This window comes from Parasteatoda tepidariorum, chromosome X1 (genome assembly GCF_043381705.1).
Source record: "Parasteatoda tepidariorum isolate YZ-2023 chromosome X1, CAS_Ptep_4.0, whole genome shotgun sequence".
Lineage (NCBI taxonomy): Eukaryota > Metazoa > Arthropoda > Arachnida > Araneae > Theridiidae > Parasteatoda > Parasteatoda tepidariorum.
Genome location: NC_092214.1, coordinates 82,341,459 through 82,362,497, shown reverse-complemented (window position 1 = coordinate 82,362,497; position 21,039 = coordinate 82,341,459). Strand labels below are relative to the sequence as shown.

Genomic DNA, 21,039 nt, shown 5'->3' with positions numbered 1-21,039 from the left:
CTAAGGTAAAATTCCTTGAATTTAGTGTATTACTGATTGTTCAAAATAAATGTTGCTTATCAAAAAATGAGCTCTAGAACTGTTTTGAAACATTTTTTTAGAATTTAACAAAAAAGTTTTTTTTTTCTTCAAAATAGCATAAACACGATTAATTGCCCTAAATTTAAAAAAAAAATATTTCAGTGTTTCAAAGCAAAAGCTTAAGAGGTTCGGATATTCTTTTGAAAAAAAAATTTTTGACTTCTTAAAAAATAAACATCGGAGCAAGTTATGACGTAAGCGTTCATATTAGAAATGAAGGTTAAAAACTTTTTTACCCATCCATTTTATTTCTTGAACAGGAAAACAGGAAAAATAAATCACAGGCTTATATTTCTTTACATTCGAATTTTCTCCTTTTCTTTTAAATTGGTAACTCTGTCCCTTACAGATAAAAAATAAGAAGATTTAGGATTTTTTAAAATTTTTTGTTGTTACTATTGTTTAAATACCACTAAATTTTCAAAGTATATGCATATTTCGCATATTCTTGCGTTTTTCAACTTTTCCCCTTATTTCAAAATATAAATAACTATAATTCATATAAAAAGAATAATTATTTTTGTAAAATAAACAATAAAATAAGGTTTTATTGGATAGGATAAAATTTGGTATAGGTGATAAATTTTGGAAATTTTATCATGATACCTTAGAGAATGGCATAAAAACTATTTCTTCAGTTAAATTTACTTTTCAGGCTTGTATTTGTACTCAGGTCGTGGCAAAAAAACTATAATCCTGAAAACCTGAATTTCCAATAAACCAATATGAATAGAATATTACCAAATATGAATAGAAAATTACCAAATATGAATAGAAAATTACCGAATATGAATAGAAAATTACCAAATGAATGGTTTTAATACCATATGTTTTCGCTTTATTTATCAGAATTATGTGTTTTTTTTTACAGAAATGTTAATCCCCATACAGAACAGTGATGTTTTGATATTCCTGGGACACAAAATGTACCGATGTAATAGTGTTAAAAAGTAAGAGTGAAGAAATTAAGTTTCATTTACGAGGATAGTTTTTTAATAGACGCCGCTTGAAAATGAAAACAAGACGAAAAAAAAATTTTCAAGAAGCAAATTTATTTTCAGATAATTTATATGTTTATCTTTTTTCAGCATAGTTGCTAAGTTTGTTTAAACACTTATCAAATCTTATAACTAGATTTAGAATACCCTCCTCATACAAACTTGCCAACTGCTCCTATAACGAATAGGTCACGGGACTTTTCACGTATTCGTTACCGTTGCAGTGATTGCCACCAAAATTAAATTTAAATTATCGGAAAACATTTCTCAGCGCAAGATCTGATCAAAAACTTCCCAGCCAAAAGAGTTGAATAAAGCTGAGCTGCGGAGGAAGTGATTGTGAAAGAATAGCAAAATTCCCTGTCAGCATAGCACTTCACAAATCTCCCAGTGAATGTATGCAGCAGACTATAAACGCATCGCTGACCGTATCTTGAGCGTTGTGGGTGATTAATTAAACTTTTAAAGAACTGACCCTACACAAATGCAACTGAGCACAGTTGCTCCCAAGGAACACGACAAAAGCACTTGTTGCGACACATCTATTAGTGTACACAACTAATTAGTGCTTCCTAAGGCACATTATCAGCCGATACAAATCTAGTCAGATCTTCAAGAATAAATCTCAACAGATGAAACCAAGTTTTCCAATCACGACAACATGAACAAAAGTGGAGAGCTACTTCGTATTTTTTTGATGGAAAATGGAGAGTTACTTCGTTTCTTCGAAGACAAACTCAATAAAAATTTAATTAAATGCCAAACTTGTTATATTTATTGATTTCACGGATTATGTGCAGAGAACCAAAGTCTAAAGTGCTCAATGGGAGATATATTGGGACCCGTCTTTTCTATTGAAACAAAATCATTTCCCCCATATAAGTACCTTATATATTGCTCGAAATTCTTGTTTTCCAAATTATAGTTTTTATTCCCATGCATTTAGTAAATAATACAAAATTGAGAAGTAAATTTGAAAGAATAAATGGTATTTATGTCTTGCTCAAAGGTATCATTATAAAATTATCAAATTTCGTCACATTTGCCAAATTTTAGCACTTAATATAAAGAAATATTCCTTTGTCAATCTCACCAGAATCTGGTGTCCTTATCCATACTTTTATATATATATATATATAAAAGTATGGATAAGGACACCAGATTCTGGTGAGATTGACAAAGGAATATTTCTTTATATTAAGTGCTAAAATTTGGCAAATGTGACGAAATTTGATAATTTTATAATGATACCTTTGANTGAAAGTTTCATGTTTTTCAACTTTGTGTGCTTGTAGTATATATTAATTTTCACTTAAATACAAACGTTTAGATATCAAATTGAAGGTAATTTAATGTAAAATTTAATAATAAATACAGTATTACAATATCTGTATTATAAAAAAAATTATGCAACTAATAGTAAGATCTATCTTAGATTTGCATTTTTTTAAAGAGATTCTTACACAATCAATACTTAGTAGGATAACCCTTATTTTTTAAGACAGCTTCACAGCGTCTTTTCATCGTGTGAACGAGTGTTTGGAGTTCATCTTTCGTAATCCCACGGTGTCAAGAATCACTTATATCTTCAATAAGTTGTCTTTTATTTCATGGACGTTTTTTTGTACAAGAATTTTCAAATGTCGCCACAAATTTTCAATTGGACAGAGATCAGGGCTCTATCCTGGCCATGGTAATATATCTATGCCTTTTTCTTGAAACCATGCTTTTCATACCTTTGCTGTGTGGCATGGAGCTGATCCTGCTGCAAAATAAATAGTGCGTTGTTGGGGAAGAGATCCCTGATGGAAGCTATACATTTTGGTTTCAGGACAGTTTCGATGTATTTTTCGGCATTCAGGATGACATCAATCACTTGAATTCAGAACACACCATCTGCAGACATACATGCCCAAATCATGACATTTGTAGGGTTTTTTGTAGTTGCTTCAATGCAATCAGGATGAAGTGCTTCACCTACTCTACGTCTCACGTATTTTCTACCATCACTACCAAAGAGCGATATTTTACTCTCATCGCTCCAGATTACTTGCTTCCATTGATTTTCAAACCATTTCATGTGTTCTTTTGCCCACTTAACTCAATTTTCGCGTTGCGTTTGATTTAAATATGGTTTTTTCCTTGGAATTCTAGCTTGTAGTCCAAATCTTTATAACCTTCTTCTTATTGTTCTTGAACTTACTGCAATACCCGCTGCATTCATTTCTCATCTAATGGCATCTGATGAAATTTTTCTATCTAGAAGGCATAGCCGTTTTATTTTTCTATCGGCAGCAGCACTTGTATATTTTTTTCGGCCTGATTTGGCTTTATTTTCCACTGATTTCCTTTTTTCATAACGTAAACGGAACTTTCGTACACCAGAACAAGTCAATGAACCACCAACTTGTCTTGCAATTTAAGCATAAGAGAGGCCATTTTCTCTCAATATGACAATTCGGCTTCGTTTTGCAGATGTCCAATTAGTTTTTCTTGTTGATTACATTGTTTAAAACTAGTTTAATTAAAAAAAGGACTTTAAACATTCAAAAACAGCAATACTCTATTTAATTGTACTAGTATGCATCATTCCGCAAAATATTTGCACAACAATAACTCTTTTACCATCCAAATGATCTAAACTATAGTTACAGACATTTGGCTGGTCCTAAGAACAGTGTTTGTGATTGGCTAGTACGCATTTATTACAAAACACGTCCTTATTCAAAACGATTTGTGTTTGTTTGTTCTACTAAAATGAGCATAACTTTTTTTTTGTAATACAGATATTTTAATTCTGTTTCTGTTATTAAATTCTACATTAAAGTACCTTCAATTTGATATCTAAACGTTTGTATTTAAATGAAAATTAATATATTCTACAAGCACACAAAGTTGAAAAACATGAAACTTTCAAAAAATATATATATCGATATATTTCGATTTTTATCTAATCTAAAGTTGAATGAACACAATTATTCTAAATTGATCTTCTAAATTGACCATCTTCTAACAAACATAAAAACTGATATAAACAATAGACTATAACTAACCATTGACAATTTTTAAATAATGCATGATGTCAACTAAAATTATATTCGTACTTGATTGCTGATATATTATTTATATACATTCCTGTTAGAAACATGCTATATTTCTTTTGAACGAGTGAAATATGACTTATATTCAAAACCACACTGGCGGGCTTTTTCGTAAGCATAAATATTTATTAAAAATTTAATATAAGTAGTTAAATCCTTTAAAAAAGATATTTTATTTCATGATAAGATGAAGGGAAAAACGGTATTACAGAACGACAAAGTGGAAAATATGGAAGAAAATTCGAAATGAAAACTAAATTGAATCAACTTTGGAAAGGAATTCTATTGCGAGAAGATTGTGTTTCGAAATGTTGGAATATATGACATCAGATCTATAAAAAAATGTAGTATTTACTTCAAATCCAGTTTTCACCGATAATGTTTATTAAATAAAATTCATACCCCTTCAATTGCTTACAAATAAAGAGAAATCAAAGCAGCGAAAGCAGTTATGAAAAAGCAATTCTAATTTCGTCCGTTCATGCGATATTAAAAGAAAAAACTTTTATTACATTGTTTTAAGTTTTTGCTGAAAGTGAAGAGCTTTAATACGCAATATCATCAATAAGTAAATAGTTTATTATTAAAATAATTGTGAATCATGCTACGAAATAAAATAAAACTTTTTATGAAAACTCTAATATTATGTTACAATATTCAACATTGTTGAAGCATTGAGAGAACTCACTCGAAATATTCTCAGAATGTTTTATATTTTGTAAGAAAGTTCCTAAATTAAAATTTAAGCCAATTTTCACATTGAATGATTCCACGTACTATTTTTTAAAAAAAACTACAGAAATGTTACTTATCTTCTCCTATAAAAATTAATATTTTCTGTAGTAATAATGCAATAAAAACTATTTTAATTAATTTTTAATATCTGCCACTTCACTCTCGCTACATAAATTAATTTGTAAATAATAATAAAATGAATGAATAATAATAAAACGAATGAAATGAATTTAAATTTTGACGGATTCCTATTCTGCTCACTAACTAAAGCGGCAAAGAATTTCTGCAACATTCAGTGTCAGCCAAAATCATTAAGGATGTTAAGGCTTAAAACACTCACTTTTTACGATTCAACAATCCTTGAGCAGTATTTCGTTAATTCTCAGAATAATTTCATTGCGAAATGACGTGATTCATGGCGAAACACAAACTGTTAAATATATGACGAAAATATTCCTTCAGTTCGAAACTTCATTGTAGTGCATTGTGGAAGTTTGATAACTAGAATGGCGTCGCTAGAATAAAGACTGGACAATTGAAAATAAGGAACTGTCAGGAGTTGTCTTCGTAACAGGAAGAAACGGGGCTAAAATCCCGCTTCGGGAATTGGTGTAATTCATCTCTTTGTAAAATCTGTCTTTGTTGTGTTGTGCAACCTATATAGTGAAGAGATAGTGACGATAGTTTTTCGACATTTTGACAAAATTTTCGCACGGATCATATACCAGAAAAAAGTTTTGTCAAAAACGATGAAAGTTCCGTGGTACTTTTTACAGTGAGAGGACCAATGGCGCAATGCTGGTAACATGGTCAACATTGTGCATCGGTCACCTTTATTTCCTAGACTAACTGATAAGTATAGATCTGAAGCTGGGCATGTTACAAGCAGTTGCCGGAGATAAGACCACTGCTCTTTAATAGAAGGCAAAATTCCTTAAATGTGTCATTCCGATGAACAAATGGATATTTAAAAATTTTCAGCTCCTAAACATTTCTGAAATAGACTTCTAAACCATATTTAAAAGCTTTGCTCGGACCAAAGTGCATGTAAAAAATATCCCGAATGCCTGGCAAAGAACTTCTATCAATTCTGTTGCAACATTTCTTTGAATAAATCGAGCTAAATTAATTCCATTTAAAAATTAAATGATCTTATGTATTAACAAAAACATTCCCTTATTTTGAGATTTTTTTTCTTTCATTAGAATTTTTTTTCAATATTTTATTCTTTAGCTTTCTCCTCCAGACAGAGTTAATCATTATAACTTAAATTATTTGCCTATTTCTGTGTTCAATCGTGTCAGGATTCGCTCTTGTTATTCATATCTGTCTAAAAATAATTTAATTTAATTCAAATAATATCAATTAAACGAATAATTATTGGCCTTAGAAGCCTAACTACACATATTAAAATTCGCAAAACCTTTAAAAACGAACTTACTTAGAAACAACTTTACAATCTAATTAAAATAAGAAACAAATAAGAAGCGTATAAAAACATATAGAAACAAATAACATTTCAAAAAAACTTAAATCTTAGTGACATTCCTCTCTTTCTTTCTAATAAATATTGAGGATTTGTTTGAAGGAAAATTATTCTTTTATCAGGAAACGAAATCTGATACTTTTCGTTACTATACATTCTGCATTCCAAATAAATATGTCTCTATCAATTTCGATTTTTTTACGAAAAATAGATTGAATGAAACATGTATTTGTTTTAAATCATATGTATATTTTTTTTGTATTATTCGGAAGTGCATTTCAAAGGAAAATTATATGTATCATTAGAAAAACAATGCAAACATAACTGAAACTACTTTATCATATCATATAAATGATGTATTTCCTTACAAACCAGATCCTAAACCACTTGTTTTGATTATATTTTATTAGTTTTAAGTATTCTTTAACCTTATTGAACAATTACAATTTTTTAAATATTTCAATCTTTTTTCATTTTTATTAAAAAATAGAATTTTATTTATTTTTAAATTTTTAAGGAAAATATCTCATAAGAAAGCAAAACTAAATTTTTTTTGTATTATTAAAATTTGTAATATTTTTTTTTTTTTGAAAAAAAAGGTAAAGAATTACAAGAAATAAGTTTATAAAATAAAAGCTACATTATTTTATAAATCATTTTCTTTCTTACTAAAAGTAACAAATTAAATAAATTGTTTTTCTTATTAAGGAAAAAAATTTTTCGCAGCTAAAGTGATAGAATAAAACTTGTTTTTTTTTCCAAAAACACAAAAAATGACTCATTTTGAAATGCGTTGAACAGAGGTATTCGTTCTGAGTGCTTCATGTAGAACAAGAGAGAGGTTAGTTAAGATCCATAATTTGTAGTTTATTTACTGAATAATAAAAGTAAAACATTTTTCATAAAGCTTATATTTTTATTCAGTTTGCCATTTGACGACTTACTCAAACATTTTAAAATTCTATACAAAATTATACAGGTTGTTTATAAAGTCCCGGACCCATTTTGATGTTTAATAACTTATAAAATGATAAAGATAGATTAAATATAATAGCATAAATGGTTAGATAGACTTAAAAAGATTCATGACCCTTGTCAATGAATTTCCATGTGTGCCCCCTTCGTCGCACGGAGAATATCAAGTCGATAGTTAATTTCACGCCAGGTAGCGGCAAGCATGTCGGCCTCTGTGGATGCAGACATGCTAAAATTTTGCGTTGTTTACATCTGTATTTTTTAACGATAAAAGCCGGCAACGGTAAACATCACAATTTCAGTTTCCTTAAAATTGAAATAAACAGAGAAAAGTAAATTTTGATTTTGTTTTCAGACATATTATGTTTTTGTTGTTAATATTTCAAGGTTTTTAATTACTTTAATCAAAGCTATTCAAAATACTATAAATTATTTTTTGGAAAAGATTTTAAAATTAAATATCTTTCTGACCAAAATATTTTCTTTTAACCAAACGATATTTAATGATATAATCTCCTATATACATCGAAACGCAAAACCTTGTGCATGTAATTAATTAGACAAAAAATCCTAAGACTCTCAGTCAAATATTTTTTTTTGTTATACTAGCGTAATCATTAAAAATTATAAAGTAGCAGAGAGTAAAGTTTTATACTCAAAAGAGATGTTCAAACAGAGTTCACGAGAAGATTAGATGGTCTTCCTTGTAAGAACGTTTTAAAAAATCACAACCCGTAGGCTTTTAACTTTTTAGTTGAATAACAAGTTTAGATGCTTTTAACAAGTCTATGAGGAGAAAAGGGAATTCCTGCTGCACTGACGAAAAAAGAAATATGGTCAAAACTACCACAATAAGGCTAAATTTAAAGTGTTTTTGGTTCTACGGAAGCACCAAAAAGCTTGGCCATTTTTTTGTGAAGTGCTTCGGTAAAATTAAAAATAAAATATGGTTTTAATAATGTGTGATAAAATTTGGTATATGTGGTCAAATTTCGATTTTTTCAAGGCATAAAAATCATTTATTCGGTTGAATTTGCTGTTCAGTTTCGTATTTTTAACTAGATACATATGTTGTAATAAGAACTATAATTTTGAAAATCAGAATTTCAGTTAAACCTTTACTATATGAATGGAAAAATTACCAAATGAATGATACCATATATTTTGCTTTTAATATCTAGAATTAGTCTTTTTTTTAAAAAAATAAATACTATACACCGTAATTTTACCAGAATTTTTTTCTCCGTGTGATTTGCCATAGTTGCACGCATTGTATTAATCTCAAATATTGTATATTTAAATTCCTCTCTAGGGTTATCGCCCTTTAATGTTAAATGACAAACCTTTCAATTAAATAAGACCATTTCCCCCGAACTATCTATTTCCTTACTCGTAGAGTATTACAATAAGGATACACAATGCATAAAATCTATTTCATTCGTTCATTTCATAGAGAAAAAAAAGTACAAAAAAAATTTCATAAAAATAGCAGAAAAGCTGCTTGGGCTTGTTAAATAAGAAATGTGCAGTCATTTCTAAAGTTAAAAAATAGCTCCGCATAAATGGTATAAGAAAATCACATAACATCCACAGGTCATACTCACCCCAAATACACATGTTTTTCACGAATCGAGATTTTTTTCTCATAATTACATTTCTGATTGCGATTTGGAGAATGTTTGTTCCACACCTCAAGGGAGCATCATCGTTGGGAAGTCCGGAGGGAGCTATAAAATCCTCGCTCTATAAAACGAGGTCCCATTAGAATGAGTCTTATTTGCTTTGTACAAAGCTGTATTGCTCCCGAAATGTGATACGACCGTACATGATAAGAGTTAACTAAGCTATTAGGAAGACTCGGGGCGCTCTCTAAGGTTGTTTTCTTTTTTAGTTGAAAAAAGTGCACAACGTAATACTTTTTGCGTCAGAGAATTATAATTTCAAAAGCAGTGATTCAAACATAAAGCCAAGTATAAATGTGATTATGCGCTATTTAAAAACAACTATTTAGTCATTTTTTTAAACGAAATAAATAGTTGCTATATGTTTGTGATAAGAAGTATTTGATCCTAAGGGAAGCCTCTGTGATTTTCATGTTTGGATGTTCCCGCATTTTAAATCAAAGGATGTTTCTTGCCTTTTAAATCATTCGAAATCATTTTTTGCTTCCCTTACGCATGTTTTAACATATTTAATATTTGTAGAGCTTAACCTACGAATTGCAAATGTAAACTAGGAATAAACCATTTTATTATATATATATATAGATATATATATATATATATGTTACAGTGAAACACCGAAATCTGAAGAATGTCAACTATCACATAGTCGCTTTGGTGAATGTCCGAAATATTTGTTATATCCAATTTAATATTAATTTATTCGTTAATATTATTATATTTATTTGATATATTTATATTTATTCTATATTTTGATTCTTACTGACGATAGATTAGAAATCTATCAGTTTTTGGAGTATCGGGCAAATATATACCGGGCAATGGCACTTGACCTTAAAAAAACATCAGTGTAGGGTATACCGGGCAAATGTATACCGGGCAGTGGCACTTACCGTTAAAAAAATATCAGTGTAGGGTATACCGGGCAAATGTATGCTGGGCAATGGCACTTAACCTTAAAAAAACATCAGTGTAGGGTTAAAATATCGAATAAATGTAATTATATCCACGAATAAATTCATATCAAATCGAATGTAATAAATATTTCGGGCATTCACCAAAGCATATCTGTGATTGTCGACGTACACCGGTGAGGGTTCGAAAGTACAAGAATGTAATGAAATATTCGTTCTTTCACCGACGTATTTGGTGCTTCTCGACATTCACAGGTGAAGGTCAACAACCACCGATTTCGGTCTTTCGCCGTGACATATATATATATATATATATATATTATTTGCCTTGATCTGGCTATTATTAACACCCATTTATCTGCCGATTTTATAATTCGAATTGAACTTATTATGAATGTTGAAATACAAACTTTTCTGCCACTAATAAATATTTAATATGTTAGATCAAAGGGTGTAAACAATTTTGCAGGTTTTAAATGAAATAAATAAGCATTAAAATTAATAAAGTTTTAGAATAAACTTACCTCAGAATAACAAACTTGCATGTTTTTGTCATTATCCCTCTAATTGTAGCCGAAACATTTAAATGACACCGGTTGTATAACACAATTCCATTCACCTATAGCGGAAAACATTGAGTCAAATTTAAGATGACTGAAATTTCAAAATGAATATATTAAATAAGAAATTGAAAACTATAGAGGAAGATATTGAATATATAATTTTGAAAATTGCAAAGTATCCAGTATTTTATCGTAGATAGTAATATTTATTTTTTGACTATTAAGTATCTCAAAACAATTACACATATAAGAATTATTTATACGAAATTATTCTAAGCCATTTCTAATTAATAAATAGAAAACAGTGGTACATTTAGCTATGTCCCAAATTTTTCTTTCTCATTTAAACACCTGTTAGTTTAAGACATAAAATTATATTAATTAATTTACACAAAGTTATACAAATATTTTAATTATCTATTGTATTTACTCAAAGTTATCTAAAATAATTTTCAATTATATAGAAGAAGCTGCGACCAACTTCATTAAGATGTGATTTATATTTTCCCCTCTCATTTAAAATATATGTTTCTCAGTTTCAAAGTAAAGAAATATAAGAATTTTTAAATTATTACATGAAAAACATAATGATTATTAATAAACAATACATAATCTTTATCATAAATAGATATCTTAATGAATATAAATTCTGTCAAGAATGATACTAAAAATGAAATGATTAGCAAAGAAAGAACAAATATAAGTTTTATAGAAATAATAGGACATTACTACCAAAAAGCCAAATAAAAAAGAAGAAAAAATGGATGTTTTTAAAAAATGTATTCAAATTAAAATTTTTAACAGTTATCTGTCATTGGTCATTTTTTCATAATCTACATTATGATTCAGCATTACCAATCAATGAAATTACATTTTCTTTACACTGTAATGGGTTATAAAATTAAAAAGAAATAAATTTTTATAATTAGAGGATATACTAATTTTTATTTACTAATTTTAATATACTAATTTTTATTTAATACACGGAATTTTTGGGCCAAAATATTCAAAAGGCATAAATGTATGACACTAAGATTAAAACATTTAAAGAATATGGATTAAAACATTACTTGAAATGGAAAATTGATAAAAATTAAAACTAAAAATAACTTTAACTTTTGAATTTCAAAGAAAATAATTATGTTTCAGATTAAATTAATCTTATTAATTATTTCAACTGAATTTATCTTACCTCCAACAATTCATCTCCAACTAAAATTGTACCTGTTCTTGCAGCATTCCCATTTGGGAACAGTCCACAAACAAAAGTACTCATCTTAGAGCGATTTTTATTACCTGCTAAACTAACACCTAATCCATTAGCACCCTTTTCAATTTCAACTAACATCGCACTACCTTTAAAATCACCATACTTTCTTTCAACTTTCCCTACAAAAAAGAAATTAAATTAGAAAATGTAAAAATTTAAAAGATATATTTAAGAGACGTAAAGGCATACAATAAAAATAATAAATTGTATCATATTTTTATCTTAGTTACACGCATTTAATACTGAAGGAATAGTTAATAATATGGAACTCTATTTTGTTGCTGACTACCCGAGTGTCGAATATAAATTAATAAAGAAATTTTGTCTCATTACACTACATTGAAAATTACATTTTAACATGCATGCTTTTGTGCATAGCAGACCAGTTTCCCCAATTCTCTGAAATAGTGTACAAGAAAAAAAATATTCACACAAGTTTGTAATTTGCAAAACATGAAAAAAAGTGTTTTAAATTTTGCTAGTTTAAGAATGATTCTAATAAAACGGAATATAAATTTCAAAAATTCGATTAAAATAAAAAAATACATAAATCAATAAATACAATGTCATCTAATAGTTAGGTATAGATATCTATCTAAAGTCAAATGCAACAGTTTGGTGGAAAAATCTTTCTTTAAAAATTATTAAACAGTTTGATAATGAAGCAAAAATATATATAAAAAATTCTTCATACTGTTAGTATAGCCAAATTCATCTTCTTCTTCATCATCATCAGGTATTTTAAGATATCCAGCACTATTACGATCAATCTAAAATATTTAGAGCAAATTACAATTGATAAAAAGTTTTAAAAAAATTATAGTAAAATTAACACAGAGCACAGATTATCCACAGAGTTGGGAGGCAAGAGAGTATAAAAGAAACCCAGATAGTAAAAAAAATCTCATAAAGTAAGGTTCAAACACTAATAATTTTCAAATGCATTCATATATGCGTATACATTGTATTCAAGCAACAAAAAACTTTGTTCAACATATAAATTACATAAGCAATGAATGGTCAAGAAAAAAATCATATTTCATAAAAGTGCTGATAAATAAAAATTCATATATTCAGAATGAAAGGTTCGGAACTGATCAGGTGCCATATAATTTTCGATCTCTTAGTGGAANCAAAAACGTACTTTCTCTGAATAAATATATCTTTTTGAATATGTAATTTTAAATATCAAATTACGAAAGTTGAGCTAAATCAATCGGTTAGTTACCGAGAAATCGAATATTAAAGATGTAATATATTTAAAACTCGATTTCTCAGGAACTATTCAACCGATTTCGCTAAAATTTTGTATTTTGCCCCAGTTACATACCTTAAAATGGCGTAAAAGTTGTATACCTTACAATTCAAAAAATTTTCGACCATCATTAAATAAAATAATAAAAAAGTAATAAATACTTAATAAAATTTATATTTTGCCTGGAATTATCTTTGGATATACGAATTTTATAATTGTATGCCAAAAATTTCATTTCGCATAAGGAGTTCGCGAGATATGGCAAAATAAGTAAAAAGTAAAATCAACTTAAAGGGGCCCAAACTTTGGACTGTTCTCTTGACCAAACTGTGGTTACCATATTTCCCAGTTTGCGGCTACCCTTCATATTTTGGAGTTCAGAAATCCAATTCCGTCGAAGAAAAGGTAAATTTATTCTGAGAAAGTACGTTTTTGTGTCTGATTTCGTTATACTTACTTCGTTACTTAAAATGTTGTCTGCACTAGCATATGTGAAGTATCTCCCTCAAACTATTAAAATTGAGTTCTAGAACGTGCAGATACGATCCTTAAGATCAAAAGTTATTTAGGGTGGTCTGTTTTCTTTTGGCACATTGTACATAATTTATTACCTATGGTTCATACTCATAATAGTAGGTTGTATTGAAGGATTTGAATTTAATATGACTAATTTCAACACCATTAACCTTGTTAGACATTATGAGTAAAAAGCATTTATTTGTATTATTTTACCTTAATATAAAACTTTTTAGTATGTGAAGAAAAAAATTCTGTTAAAATTACCGTATTGTTTTTTTACCATTTCTGGTAAATTATATATATATATATATATTACACAAGATATGGCTAAGATTATACGATACATCGAACAACTATCTAATGTTGATTTACTTTATTTTCTCCAAATCTTCATTCCTTGGATGTTCGATAATGCAATCAATTTATTTACATCTATCAATGAGATTTCAGACTCTAATCACATTTGATATGTATTTGAGTTTCATAATATAAATCTTAATTAAGTATTTCAAGCAGAATTTTTTGCACTCTAGCGTTTAAATATATCAAAATAGAATAGGGTAAAGCCTAATACGGCGAGGTTCGGGATAGCCTGGTCGGTAGGGCGCTGGGCCCCTGTCCGAGAGTTCGTGGGTTCGAACCCCGCCGGCCGAAGACTCCAAAATCCTCCATGTTCATTAACAAATCAATACCTCTGGGAGTACTGCATATATATATATATCGTATCGAACGATCGTTCTCTGATTCAGATCTAATTTACGATCTGTGGATGAATGAATGTGTCCGCCTTATAAACAGGTGTGGCGTATGATGTTGCAGAAGCCGAATTCTTGACCATAGATGGCGCCACTGAAAAACAAGAATCACACGCTCTGACTCAAATTTGCTCGGTTTCACCAAGCAGGCTTGCCCGTGTGGTAAGTGGTATTAGGACCAACCTAATACGGTTCCAAAAATATGGAGATGGTGTTAAAATCGTTTCGAACGCTCTAAAATATACTTACTTCTTAATGACTCGCCTGTCATGAATGAGGAAAACATAAGTGATTTGATAAAGAAAACGTAAAGTTTCTAACGAAAAAATGGAAAATGAATGTGAAAAAAAAATTTAAAAACTGCTGGCTGGAATTTCTTGATGCCTTAGAGTCTTGTTTCATCCATATGAATGTTGATTCTCTTGTTAACGACATGAGTTCCTTATCATTTCTTCATAAAGCGTGGTAATGTGTTTTGCCCTGATTTCATCCATGCCTCTGTTGTTTTCTATTTTTTTCACCTTTATTCATTTTTCCTTTTCTGCTTCAATCTCGGCTACTGTGGATTTCCTAGCTTTATTTTTCACCTTTATTTACAATTTTTTAGCGTTTTCTTTTCAAATCACTTTTGTTTTCTTCATTCACGTTTGACGAGTTTTGAGAATATGCACCTTTTTTGAGCACTCAAAAATTTACTACCTTATTCATATTTTTGAAGGAAATGAAGTTTTATATTATTAATTATTATTATATAAAATTTTAAGAATCTTGTGATTTCTTTAGATAATGTTAAGAAATATATTTATAAATTATTATGGCTTCGTCATTCCCAGTATAATTGTGGGACTTTCTAACATACAATAGAGGAAAATTACTCAATTGATGAAAAAAGAACAAAATGTGGATGAAGATAATAGATATTTTGCAACGCATATAAATTTTGAAAGTAGATACGCAAATTCAATGAAAAATTTTGTTATGATAATTTAAACTGCAAATCTATTTATTTTTTAAAAGTCACCAGAAGCAAAATAAATATTTAAATTGCAACTTTGTTTGATATCAATGCAGCACCTACATTTTTAAATTAAAAGGAGAAGTGATTTAATTATCAAACTCTGCGTTCAAATATTTATTTAGCTTTAATTATTGAATATAGGGTTTAAAATTATTTTTGGTGAAATTTAATTATAAACTCGTTCCAACAATAGTAAGTTTTAATCTTTTCAAAAATTTTTTTTTTAAAAAAAGTGGAATTCACTTCATTAAAATAATTCTTATACAAAAGTCATGAGTGTATACAAGCAGCTTTAGTCAACGTTATTTGAAACACATCAGAGAACTTTAATTTATTTAACGAATGTAAACTTTAAGATAGTCAATCACTAAGTCTGAAATCGCTAAATGTTTACTATTAAAATCGTTTCTGCAACAATGAGCTTATATATAGTAACCTCTTTGATAGATTAAAGCACTGAAAAAATTCTGCTAAAATTAAAAGTATCATAAAGACTTTTATGGTAAAAAAAAACTGAAATTCTGCTTAAAAAAATAATAGTCACCGACATATGAACCATTCATTTGGAAATTTTTCTGTTCATACATTAATGACTCACCTGAAATTCTGGTTTTCAAAATTATAGTTAATTTTACTATAAATTTAGTTAAACATGCACAACTTAAAACTGAAATTAACCGAATAAATAGATTTTTTCTCTTGTTCTAAGGTATAATGCCAAAATCACGAAACTAACCATATTTACCAAATTTTTCACCAAATTAATTTCTCAAAACCTTACCTACTGTTAATTTTACAAACTTTTCTCCTCAAGATTTGTAATTTGTTTAAAAGATTTCAATCGTCTTACTTATTCTCTTCAAAAATGGTCAAATTACAAAAATATATGGGGTGTCTTCTAAACATGAATTTTTCGCGACAAAAATGCGACTGTCATGGAGAGGTTCGCTTGTGAAGTCATATGTGGTTTTTGCGACATCGATGCGAAGTGGTAGGAAAAAGGTTCCATCTTTGGATGACGTTGTACGTTGATGTCACCCAAACTTCAACATAAAACCAAAATGAGGCATTTAATTTTCCAAGTGACGTCACCGTGTGAAGAAAATGTTACATATTGATGTTTTAACTTAGTCACATAGTGACAGTGTTGAGATGTAAATATATCAACAGTTTTGCCTCAACCTGACTATGATGAGACGTTGTTATGTCACAGTTTTGTCACACTGCGATCCTATTGAGACGTGAATATGTCGCAGTTTGGTCGTACGGTGACCCTGTTGAGCCGTAATTATGTCACAGATCATCACACTGTGAACCCTGCAGAGATTAGAATATGTTACAGTTTCGTCACGCGGTGACGTCATTGCGACAATTAAATGTTTCATTTTTGTCCTTTGAATATCTTAAATAGTGAATATCTTGATTAATACTGACAGTTCATTGGTCGAACGGTTCAACTCCCACAGACCTTCGAATCTTAGCTATACTTTTTTCTAAATTCAGGATCAAATTTTGATAAAAAGTACCGCCACAGAGAGTGCCGGTACTGGTTACAGTAAAATCAATTTTTTCGGAATATGTTACGGAACAAATAATCAGAAATAATTTTACAGTAATAATTGCCATAGTTAAATAAAAAATATTAATCTAGTTAATGTTACGAAACAAAAAAAATCTGCAATATCATTATTTTATAATAATAATTACCGTAAATAAATGAAAAAAGATAGTAATCTAGTTAAATCAATAATACTATAAAAATTACGGCAAAATAATTTTCGGCAAGAATAGATTTTATCGTAAAAAGGATTCTATGGGTGATGCTCCCAAAGGGCCGGTACTTTATACTGTACTTTGAACTGGAATTTTTTACAATATACCACCTTCTGCTATATAATCACCCTTAATGAATCCTAATCTAATTTGATTGAAATCAATTCTAATTTAATTTATATTCATTTATATAATTAATATAATTTAATTCATTCAGAACTAATATTGCAATTTAATTTTTAAATTAAAATTTTATAATAAATCTAAAAAAACTATTTAATTTTCATATGGTGTTATGGATGGATATGATAATTCTGTATTTTAAAGTACATAAATAGGAATTATTTTATTATATTTTATAACCGCCGTTCAACAGCAGACCCAATTTTGGGTTTACGACAACTAATTAGGACTGGGCGATATTAGAAATTATATATCGTGATGCATCGTCAGTTTTGCATCGCGATATAGCGATGTATCGCGATATAGTATTTTTGAATTTCATTTACTTGTAAGGCACAGAAAGTCAGATTTCTATCGAAACTCCATACTCAAATTGATTTAAATCAATTTATAAGTTTGAAGATATATATGTTTTGCTTAAGAAAGATATTAAATAAATTGACTACTATGCACAAAACTTACTTAAAATATTTATTGAAAAAATGTGTAGATACAGAATGAAATATTTGAACCTCTTTATCGTTTATAAGGTATTAGCAGTCTAATTAAGTACCTAATTACCTAAATTATTAATTAATTAAATTATTAATTAGTTATTAGTTATTAATTTAGGTAACTTTACTAAGCTTTTAACTAGAAATAAAGGAAAGTTTAAAACGATAGGTTTATGAATTATTTGAAAATCAATTAGTTTAAGCGAATGAAATTTTGAAAAAAAAAAGTTTAAAGCCATAAAAATAATTTTACTAAATGAGCCATATAAAAATAACTTTGATAATTACATAATTATTAAGTTCGATTGTAATGTTCAAATTCTAAATGAAAAAGTAAACGCAAGTTTTGTTATATTTTCTAAAAATGATCACGCAAATAACAAAAGATTTCTTAATTTAAAAATATATAATAAAAAAATAAATAAAATCGATATTTATCAATATATTTACCTAACAATATAGAAAGAAAATTTAAAAAATAAGTTCCTTAAAAAATATTTGTATGTTCAAAACAAAGTGCTAAATAAATTTTAAAAAAAATAATAATAAAACGCTTTTAAATCACTATTTTTTATTATTATTATTTCACATAAATAATTACATTAAATTGAATAATGATCGAATTATAAACGAAAAACAAAGTAAGGTTTAATTTCTTAAAAATAAAAACAAAAGAATTGTGATATTCGATAATATATTTAGCTAATTAACTAATAATATTAAAAGAAAATTTAAAAAAACTGATTGTATTCTCTAATAAAACGAAAAAAATGAATAAAATTAGCAAACCTTTCAAATTTTTTTGAATAAACGAAGTTGATTGACTTATGTCCAAATCCAAATGACAAAAAATAAGTTTTGTTTTAATTTAATTTCTAAAAATAAAAGAAACTCAAGACTTATAAATTTAAAATCAGTAATAAAAACCCATTAAATTATTAGAAGTTTTATCCAAAAGGTTCTTAATAAATTAAAAGAAAAGGAAAAACCTAACAAATTTAATTACTTTGTAACTTAATTCTTTATGGGCGCCTTCCGATAATTAGATTTCCGATAATTTTCACATTTAAAAATAAGAAAAAGTTTTGTTTAAAAAAAATTACATAATTAATGACGAAACTCTTTATAAATTCTTTTCAATAATAGATTGCGTTCAGAACAAGGCAACGGCAGCGATCACGAAGTTAGTCCCACTGAAAATAATCTACAAGAAATGATATCAAGTCGCGACAAAGCAAAAAGAGGTGCGAAAACGAACATGCGAGATCACGATATAGTATTCTCTAAACTCTGGTTCTGATTCTACCGCTTATCAATCAAGACCATTTCAACATAACGAAACAAACACCCCGAATCGGCATCGGATAGTAAGGAAAGATCCTTGCGTTTCTTAGATCGCTATATCGTTATTTCGCTATATCGTCTTTCCTCGAAGACTTAAATCAGATTTCTGATGCATCAGAAATCTGATGCATCGCCTGGAACGAAAGACGCTGTATCGACTTGCCGATATAGGCGTTAAATCGATATGTCGCGATACATCGACTTATAGCCCAGTCCTACTACTAATGTTCCCCTGCAATTGTGAAAGCTACAATTAAAATTTTGAAAGCAATCCAGAAGACAAAGGAACTAGTATTGTTAGAAATTTGCCTTCGTGGAGGACTTTTTAATGTAACTAACCCGCATTTGCGTTACATGAAGAGGAAGACCACGAGATTAGCTTGACGGCAAGAGGACTATGATCCGTCTACCACTGAGGATATCTCCCGTCAGCACTGTGGTCGGTGTGAGCTAGACTCGGAATTCGTATCAACCAGCCATTGCTGGGATTCGAAGCCGGTTCACCTCATTCTAAGGCGAATACTCCATCCTCTGAGCCATCGCGAGTGTAAATAATTTCTGTAATATTTGGCTGAACTATTTGATTTCACTTTATTGTTAGGCCAATTCAAATATTCTGAATGTGCCAAATTCTGAATATTCATTGCATGTCTTGTTTTTAAATTCTATTATGCAGTGCATGTAACGTCAACTTGAAAGCATTTTAAAAATATATTGTTTAACCATTAGCCTTATTTTAACTGTTGCTACACATATTTATGGCTGAAGTATACTAAATAACTTACTATAGAATTAATAAACATTATAATTCAGAATAGAAATAAAAGAAACACTAGTAAATTTTACCAAGAAATTAGTATTTATAAAACACTACTATATTTTACTTTCTATAAAAATGCAAATTTTAAACAATTATTTGTCTTTGCAAGGATATGTAGGTTTTTAATACTTAAAAATAGATATAGATTTGTATAATTACGTACTAATGAGTATAGAGTTCATTTTAAAATAACAGTAATGATAAATGTTAAAAATTTACTTATTTATTATAATATACAGTAAATAATTGTGTATAGTGAGAATTGTAAATAGAGACGTTAAAATAATTTTAGAAATGTTTAAAAAAAAACAGTATGCATTTTCTTTTTTTAAAAAAATAAACAAGATTTTAATTTAGAATAAATCTTAAATTACTTTAATTTCTTAACTGTTCAAAAAGTTATGTATTTGTTAAAAAAGGCTAAAATATCTATATATAAGAAATCTATCAATCTATATGTATAAGCAGTACGACCAACCTTTTTTATATATAGGTCCGGGGTTGGCGTCAATATACCTAATGACGACAGCCAATTTGAATAACAATAGAACATTTTATTGTTCTAATTAACAAATCATGACGATGAAATTAAATATGATGTCTACAAGTTCATTGATGATGAAAAAGTTAGAACTGGATTATTTTGGACGCTCGCAGTCTGACCATTATTTATCATTCATCATGTTATGCTATTTTTATTTTTAATTATACATAAGGCTGCTTTATTCTTTTCGAGTTCTATCTAATAAAGTAACATTTGATATATCTCTGGACCTTCACTCTTTCATAATAGCAACAAACTAAAATCCCCACCCCTACTGCGATAACTCTTCTTCCATAAAAACTGGATTCAATGTTATTACAAAACTGGATTATAAACTACCATAACTTCCTCCTCGAAAAAAACAACAACAATAATATTTGTCATACAAAATAGAAACAGTCAAGTTGTTGGCAAAATAGAATAAAGCATTTTATTCAAAATTAAAAGATTACAAAAAAACAGAGTACAAAGATGCTTAGTTTATGGGATTTTTCGCTCAAAAACTGTGTTACTTTACTTTATTAAAACT

General features: G+C 28.5%; 1 protein-coding gene and 1 long non-coding RNA gene across 2 annotated transcripts in view; both read right to left on the bottom strand.

The window, feature by feature from the left end:
* LOC107450611 (gamma-aminobutyric acid receptor subunit beta) overlaps window positions 1-21,039 on the bottom strand; it is a 481,963-nt gene that overhangs the window by 330,069 nt on the left and 130,855 nt on the right. The window lies entirely within an intron of this gene.
* On the bottom strand, window positions 10,492-12,599 carry LOC122270398 (uncharacterized). The gene is made up of 3 exons (XR_006225772.2): window positions 12,500-12,599; window positions 11,728-11,924; window positions 10,492-10,591 (listed from the first exon to the last, which is right to left on the bottom strand). It is a non-coding gene; the product is annotated as an uncharacterized lncRNA (long non-coding RNA).